This window comes from Bos grunniens, chromosome 28 (genome assembly GCF_055505025.1).
Source record: "Bos grunniens cultivar Pamir isolate PY7600 chromosome 28, Bosgru_T2T1.0, whole genome shotgun sequence".
Classification (NCBI taxonomy): domain Eukaryota; kingdom Metazoa; phylum Chordata; class Mammalia; order Artiodactyla; family Bovidae; genus Bos; species Bos grunniens.
The window spans coordinates 17,900,800-17,908,613 of NC_141192.1; the positions used below are offsets into that span (position 1 = coordinate 17,900,800).

Sequence of the window (7,814 nt, forward strand, 5' to 3'; positions counted from 1 at the left end):
CTAGTCTTAATTTTGCCAATTTGCTGTGCAACCCCGTGCAAGTCACTTTCTCACTTGAGACTTCAATATCCTCATTTATAGAAGGAGAGGGTTTGGTCAGACACCATGGCTGTTACAGGTGTAATTGTGTCCCTCCTCAAAGTTTATATATTGAAGTCCTAACCCCAGTGACTTAGCGTGTGACCTTATTTGGAGATGTTATTGTCTAGTCACTAAGTCATGTCCGACTCTTCGCATGCCCATGGACTGTAGCTTACCAGGCTCCTCTGTCCATGGGAATCTCCTGGCAAGAGTACTGGAGTGGGTTGCCATTTCCTTCTCCAGAGGATCTTCCCGACCCAAGGATCGAACCCACGTCTTCTGCCTTAGCAGAAGGGTTCTTTATCACTGAGCCACTTGGAGATAGAACCTGAAAAAAGGTAATCAAATTAAAATGAGGTCAGTAGGGTGAGCCCTAATCTAAGATGATGACTGGCATCCTTAAAGAAAAGGGAGATTTGGACACAGAGACGTGCATAGAGCAATGATGATGTAAAGAGACACTGAGAGGAGGTGATCATGTATAAGCCAAGGAGAGAGGCCTCAAATAGATCCTTTCCCTCACAGCCTCTGGCAGGAACCAACCACAGTGAACCAGCCATGGTGGCATCTTGATCTTGGGCTTCTGGACTTCAAAACTATGAGGTAATTAAGTTTCTGTTGTTTAAGCCACTCAGTCTGTGTACTTTGTTATGGCAGCCCTAGCCCAAAGGAATACAGTTGCCAAGGCCCTTCAGCTCTTAGACTATGGGATTCTTTCCTGCCATCCCTTGGTGGCTTCCTCTGCCCCACATAGCCTTTCTGCTACCCTCTCCCAGTAAGTAAATGGCATTATGTGTCTGAAGTGCTTAGCACAGTGCCCCACATATAGTAATTCCTCACTACATATTAACCATGATGAACGTTCTTCGAGTGCCTGGATATGACCTGTACCTACCCCGGGAGCCTATGTGCCAAATGAGAGGTGTGGGTACTGAGCGTGGGCCCTCATGGTCACTCATACCTTCATTCCCGAAGCTTTCCTATCCCCCTTGGCAGCTTTTTTTTATTTTTGAAAACATTTATTTATTTATTTGGCTGCATTGGATCTTGTGACATGCAGGATCTTTCAGTTACAGCATGTGGAATCTCATTCTTTGACCAGAGATTGAACCAGGCCCCCTGCATTGGGAGCGCAGAGTCTTGGCCACTGGACCACCAGGGGAGTCCTCCTCCCCTCGGCAGCTTTTCAACTGAAGAGTATTAGAGTGACACCTTCTAGAAGCCGAACTCTTTTTTCATGGAAAGTTCATTCTGGCCACAGAGCCAGTAGGACTCAAAAGAGACTGCAAAAGCTCAGGCTGGATGATGGTTCCTCTGTTCTTAGATTCCCCAGGGTCATGAAGAGGTGTAGAACTCTGAGGTTGAGCCTCTGCTTTCATATTTGCTCAGTGAGGATGCCCGCTGGTTGGCAGCAGAGTAAGGCTTAACTACGGGTGCAGCTGGGGCTTGCCATCCCAGGCAGCGCAATGCTGCCTTCCTGTTTGGGCATCCCTCCCCGCTTCTGCTGCTTCTCTAGCTCTGCTCTCAGAATGAATTCTCCTCTGTACTGAGAGATGGCATGGGGATGAGGTCTTGCTTTCTTCCTGGCTCCTGAGACTATAGGTCTCTGGAGGCGATAGCACCTGGATCCTCCAGCTGCCATCTCAGGCAGGTTGGGAGACTGTGATTTTCCTTTCCATGATCGGGAGTGCTTTCAAAAAGCACTCTAGCCTTGAGCATTGAAGCAGTATCACAGAATGAGCCTCGAGTCTTCTCTGGGCAATGACACTGGTCCAGGATAGAAGGTCCTGGGTTGTCCTCTAGGCAGTATGTTGGAGAGCTAAGTTGCCCTGACTTCATAGAATATTCCAGACTTACTGTATTTTGGAGACGCTGCAGAAAGTTAAGTGGGTAGAATCTGACTTCAACAACCCCCAAGCATGAACTTTAGGTTTGCTAAACAGATGAAATGCCCGTACTTGTGTGGTTTATATGCCTGGAGATTTCTGAGAATAAGGAGAGGGAGAGAGGGTGTGGGAGTTTACTTCAGGCCTTCAGGGCCAGGCAAGGAAGGAGGAGAAACCAGTCCAGGGGGAACAACATCTCTCCGCATTGTCCATATACTTTAAATTTGATCCCTTCAGACTGCCTTTTATCCTGGTTTGGCTCAGAGCCCAGAAGGGAGGTTCCTTCCGTAATTCTGAGCTTGGAACATCTGCCTTCCCCTAAAAGTAACTAAATAAGTACAAATCTGTAAATGCTTCGTTTCTCAGCCAGAGCAACAGCACCGTGAACAGTACTGCCTGGTGGCCGGTAAAGATCACTCTGGTGCCTTATGCCAGGCTAAGGGGCTTAACCTTCCGGGCCCTGAGGAGCCTGCTTCCCGAGTTATTTATTGTGAAGGGCAGGATTCTTGGCCTCTTTCTTAGGTGTACCCTGGCCCTGTCAGAGAAATGCTGTCTTGATGGAAAGTAGAGCATGGCTCAAAACAGTCTGGTTCTTGCTTCCTTCTCCTGAGAGGGCACAGCCCTCCCCAGTTTACAGGCTCAGCTCCAGCCACACCAGATGACTTTCGGAGTTCCACGAATGCAGCCCTGCCTATGCGCGTGCTAGTCCCTGTACTTGGAATGCTTCTCTGGCATCTTCCCCTCTGACCCCGACTGACCAGTCCGCTCAGGCCCAGGCTCACCTTCCCTAGGAAAATGTCATCTCCCCTTCCTTCCCACCACCAAGCCCTCTTGGCTTCCACAGCACCCCGTATAGACCAGAGTCATGGAGTTATGGTGCTGTACAGATTCCGTGTTTCTGTTTACTTCTCTGCTTTTTTCACTGGTCCAAGTGTTTTCTCAACTGGCTGCAGGAGAGTTACACGAGACCCCCAATTATAGACCTGTTGGATCCCAGGAATCATGCTAGCGAGTCTGTATTTTTATTAAGCTTAATTCTGAGGCACAGCTAGGTTTGGGAACTATTGCCCCTTCTTTGTATTTCTGTTGCCTTACATATTACCAGAGACATAGTTGCTGCTGCTGCTAAATCGCTTCAGTCATGTCCGACTCTGTGCGACCCCACTGACGGCAGCCCACCAGGCTCCCCCGACCCTGGGATTCTCCAGGCAAGAACACTGGAGTGGGTTGCCATTGCCTTCTCCAATGCATGAAAGTGAAAAGTGAAAGTGAAGACGCTCAGTCGTGTCCGATTCTTCGCAACCCCATGGACTACAGCCCACCAGGCTCCTCCATCCATGGGATTTTCCAGGCAAGAGTACTGGAGTGGGGTGCCATTGCCTTCCACTCAAGAAATGTCTGACCCTTCTAATCTTTCTCTGGTAACCTCTTCTTGTTTTCACTTCCTTCTCTCACTAGCCCCAGACCAACCATCTGCTTACCCTCTTGTGCTTACCGTATAACCACCAACTATGCATTTTTTTTCTATTCCTACTGCCAGGCTGCTAGGAGCTCCTGGTATACTTCTCCAGTGACTGGTGCCATGGCAAATTTAGGGACTTGAACTGCAAATGGCCCCTGAATATGCTTGGCAGTCTGACCCTGGTCAGCTCCTTCCCATTCTTCACAGGGACCATTCCCAATCCCACTGTTCCCGCCTCCTGCCACAGGCCACAGACCAACTTGCCTCCTGCATCACAGAGAAAAAAGGAGCCTACTGATGGGAACTCCCTCAGCTTCCTGCCACCTCACCTGCATTTACCCACATCAGCACTACCCTTTCGCCCTCCTTCCCCTCTAATAATCGCCCCACCTGGGCTCTGGGTCCCATCCCTCCCACTTGTCAGGGACCTCACACCCTCAATTATGCCCTCTTTCTGGCCTCTCCCCAAAACAAATGTCTTGACTGTGTTTCTTGCTTTAACTGTCATGCTCCCTGCCCCTCATTTTTGCTTCCCCTTACCACTGAACTTCTTAAAAGTGTTGCCTAGATTTGGCCCCACATTTTCACCTTCCACTCACTCTCCCAGCCACAGCAGACTGGCTCCGCCTCCACTGTGCCACTTAGGTGGCTGCTCTTGAGACAAGGTCACCAACAAGCTCCTTGGTAAAGTCCCAAGGCCTTCTCCACCCCTGTCACTTAACGGCTTGGCTACACCAGATACTGGTGTTTGCAGCAGCCCCCTTCTTAAAATGTCCTTTCTCCTGGTTTCCCTGATGCCATATTCCTCATTTTCCAGCCATTTCTGGTGACTTCCTGCCACTTGCTTTCCTGGGCTCCTCCTCCTCCTCTGAGAAGGTTCTAATTCTCTTCTCACTCTGGGTTCTCTCCCTGGGCAGTGCCATTCGTGCCTACCTTTGGCTGCATATCTCTAGTCTGGAGAGTCCCAAATCTAACTCTAGCCCAGATCACTCTCCTGAGCTATAGACCAGAGAGTCAACTGCCAGATATCTCCTTGAATCCACATCTCTCCCTGTATCCCTGGCTCAGTGAATAGAATCCTGTCCATCAGCTATTTAGACATGAAACCCAGGTGTCTTACTTGAATTCTCCAAGTCTGACGAGTTACCAGGTCCCACATAAGGCTATTCCTTGAGTAACTCTCAGTTAAAATCTATCCTCTTGTCTCCACATTTTTAAGGTTGCAGTTAGGTCTCCCCTGGATTTCCATGACAGCTTCCAAAAGGATCTGGGTCTTATCACCACTAATTTGCACTGTGCCTTGCAGCAGCTGCTGCTGCTGCTGCTAAGTCGCTTCAGTCCTGCCCGACTCTGTGCAACCCCATAGACGGCAGCCCACCAGGCTCCCCCATCCCTGGGATTCTCCAGGCAAGAACATGGAGTGGGTTGCCATTTCCTTCTCCAATGCATGAAAGTGAAAAGTGAAAGTGAAGCTGCTCAGTTGCGTCCGACTCTTCTCGACCCCATGGACTGCAGCCTACCAGGCTCCTCCGTCCATGGGAGTTTCCAGGCAAGAGTACTGGAGTGGGTTGCCATTGCCTTCTCCTTCCTGGCAGCTAAGATTTCTAAAGTGAAACCAGATCTTGTCATTCCCCTACTTCAACCCCTTTAATGGTTCCCCACTGTCCTCTAGTTGAAGTTCAAATTCCTTAGCAAAACCCATCAGGTCCAGTTTTGTCTCATCTCTTGTCTTTATGAATCATCCATAACAAAGCAACCACAGCCCCACAGAAGCACGATGCCCTGCCGCACTCTTGGGCCTTTGCATATTTCGTACCTTCCATCTAGAGTCCTTCCTTCTCACCCCACCTACTTGTTCTCCAGGTCTTAGCTCGAGTGGGTTGCCATTTCCTTCTTCTTCTCTAACCCTTATTCAGCTGGGTTAGCTGTCTCTGATTTTACATGGTTTCTGTTATCATACAGTTTTTAGACTGAAAATTACTTTTATCTCTTTTAATATATCTATATAAACTCAAAGCCGATGACTGTGTCTTGATTGACAGCATATCCTCAGCAGCTAGCAGATGCTAGACACAGAGTAAGTGCTCAGTAAATGTCTGTAGAGTGAATAAAAGACATTTAGAAATAAACATCCACTCTGTTGTTCCTTTGGAGTAGGAAATGGCAACCCACTCCAGTATTCTTGCCTGGAGAATCCCAGGGACAAAGGAGCCTGGTGGGCTGCTGTCTATGGGGTTGCAGAGAGTCGGACACGCCTGAAACGACTTAGCAGCAGCAGCAGCTGTTGTTCCTGGTAATAAACTGTATGTTGTTTCATTACCTTCCCTAAAGAGCTTATATTATAAAAATGAAGTAAGTGGATTCTGGAGAAGCAGCTTCTCTACAGAGACTGGTGGAGGAGGAAATGGCAACCCACTCCAGTATTCTTGCCTGGAGAATCCCATGGACAGAGGAGCCTGGTGGGCTGCCGTCTATGGGGTCGCACAGAGTTGGACAGGACTGAAGCGACTTAGCATGCATGCATGCGTTGGAGAAGGAAATGGCAACCCACTCCAGTGTTCTTGCCTGGAGAATCCCAGGGACAGGAGCCTGGTGGGCTGCCGTCTACGGGGTCGCACAGAGTTGGACACGACTGAAGGGACTTAGCAGCAGCAGCAGCAGCAGGAAGACTGGACAGGCTGGAGAAATCAGAGTATCTGGAGAGGTGGAGAGCAGCTTGTGGATGCTGACGTGCGGAACCAGCATCGGGCCTGTGTGCCGGAGCCTATGAGGAAGGCAGGGAGCCACCAGCATCATCTTCCCAGGCTCCTCCCATGGCTGTTTTGGACACAGCTTCCACTTGTCAGTACAGCATTATAGAGAGCTCTAGGCTGGGCTCTGGCTTATTGTCTTGTCAGTTAATTGCCTTAGGCGTTTCTCCAGTATGGATGCTGCACCATAGCTAGCCCAGCTTCCACATGAGGGTAAACATAAACATACAACAAATTCATGCTTCCGTTCACTCAGTAAATACCTGCAGCATGCCTACCATGTGCCAGCTAGTGTCCTAGCTACCGAATATACATACAGCAATGAATGAGACAGGTAAGGGCCTGTTAACCAGGCGGATGAACTAGATGGTCTCTAAGATCTCTTCCATTCAGCTCTAAGTTCTGAGACTCCCTCTTTGACCAGATGCGAAGTAAGAAGGCAGGCTAGTAGCACAGGGTCCCGTTCCAGCCTCCTCCTCCCATTCTTCACTCTTGGTGCCATTTCCATCGCAACTCAGCTCTGGGAAACCAGAGATCCAGCATCATTTGCCTTCTGCCTGCAACCCCAAACTTCCCCAAGTATCTGTTAGTTAAACCTTGTACCTCTTTTGTGGAGAGGATTTGTCTTGCTTGGAACTTTGGGCAATTACAAGGAGGCCAGGCGAGATATTTTAGGCAAGGTTAGGTGCTCTGACAAAACGAGAGGGAGAAGCATAACTGCCTTTTCCTCCAAGTGTACTATCTCTTGGGTTTGCCTGAAAGGGAACCATGTCCTTGGGCTGTTCCTCCTCTTCCTTGTAGATGATAGGCATCTCCTGGTCCTATCTCTTTTCTTCTACCTTTGGCTTGGCCTTAAGGTCCAAAGTTTCTACACTTCAGTATCTGGCGTTCTGATCGGAAACAAGGGATTCAAGGCCTCCCAACCATGTGGGGGAAGGGAACCTGAGGGCTTCAAGTAAGTGGACTGAGCAGAGAGATCGTAGTGTCAGGAACTTGATTTAGAGTTCCAGACCACTGTCATTCCAGGTAAGTATCAGGCATAGGATGGCACTAATAAATAAAGCACTTAAGCTTATCAGTGAACACTGAGAACTTCGATGCTGATCTTAGATAATTAAAGTAAAAAAGTAAGATTTTTAACTTCATAAAAGTAAAACCAGCTTTATGTAAGTTTTGTGTATCAAACTGATGTGAACAATTCTTTATTAGCAAATTCTGCCTTCACATTTTCTAGTGTATGACAAACTAGAAGGCATAAAGGTTTGAAAGGCCTATATTGTTAACTGTACTTTGGTTAATAATCTTGGTACTTTACCTTCTCTGTACTGGTTTCCTCAACTGTCAACTACCTGCCTCATTTATCTCACAGGGTTGATGTGGGATTCAAGATGAGACATTTATGAAACTGCAAAGTGTTTTATGCACTGAAACACTCGTTACCATCAGCTTTCTTAAGATGGAGGCTGTCTGTGAAATCCTGGCTGTTGCTGCTAAGTTGCTAAGTCGCTTCAGTCGTGTCCAACTCTGTGCGACCCCATAGATGGTAGCCCGCCAGGCTCCGCCATCTCTGGGATTCTCCAGGCAAGAACACTGGAGTGGGTTGCCATTTCCTTCTCCAATGCAGGAAAGTGAAAA

The 7,814-nt window shown here is 48.4% G+C and overlaps 1 protein-coding gene across 1 annotated transcript in view; it reads left to right on the plus strand.

Moving 5' to 3' along the window:
• Positions 1-611: 611 nt before the first annotated feature.
• Positions 612-7,814, plus strand: part of ASCC1 (activating signal cointegrator 1 complex subunit 1) — a 134,249-nt gene continuing 127,046 nt past the window's right edge. Inside the window, exon 1 of the mRNA XM_086382135.1 lies at positions 612-684. The gene's annotated coding sequence lies outside the window, so the exon portion shown is untranslated. The remainder of the gene's footprint in view (positions 685-7,814) is intronic.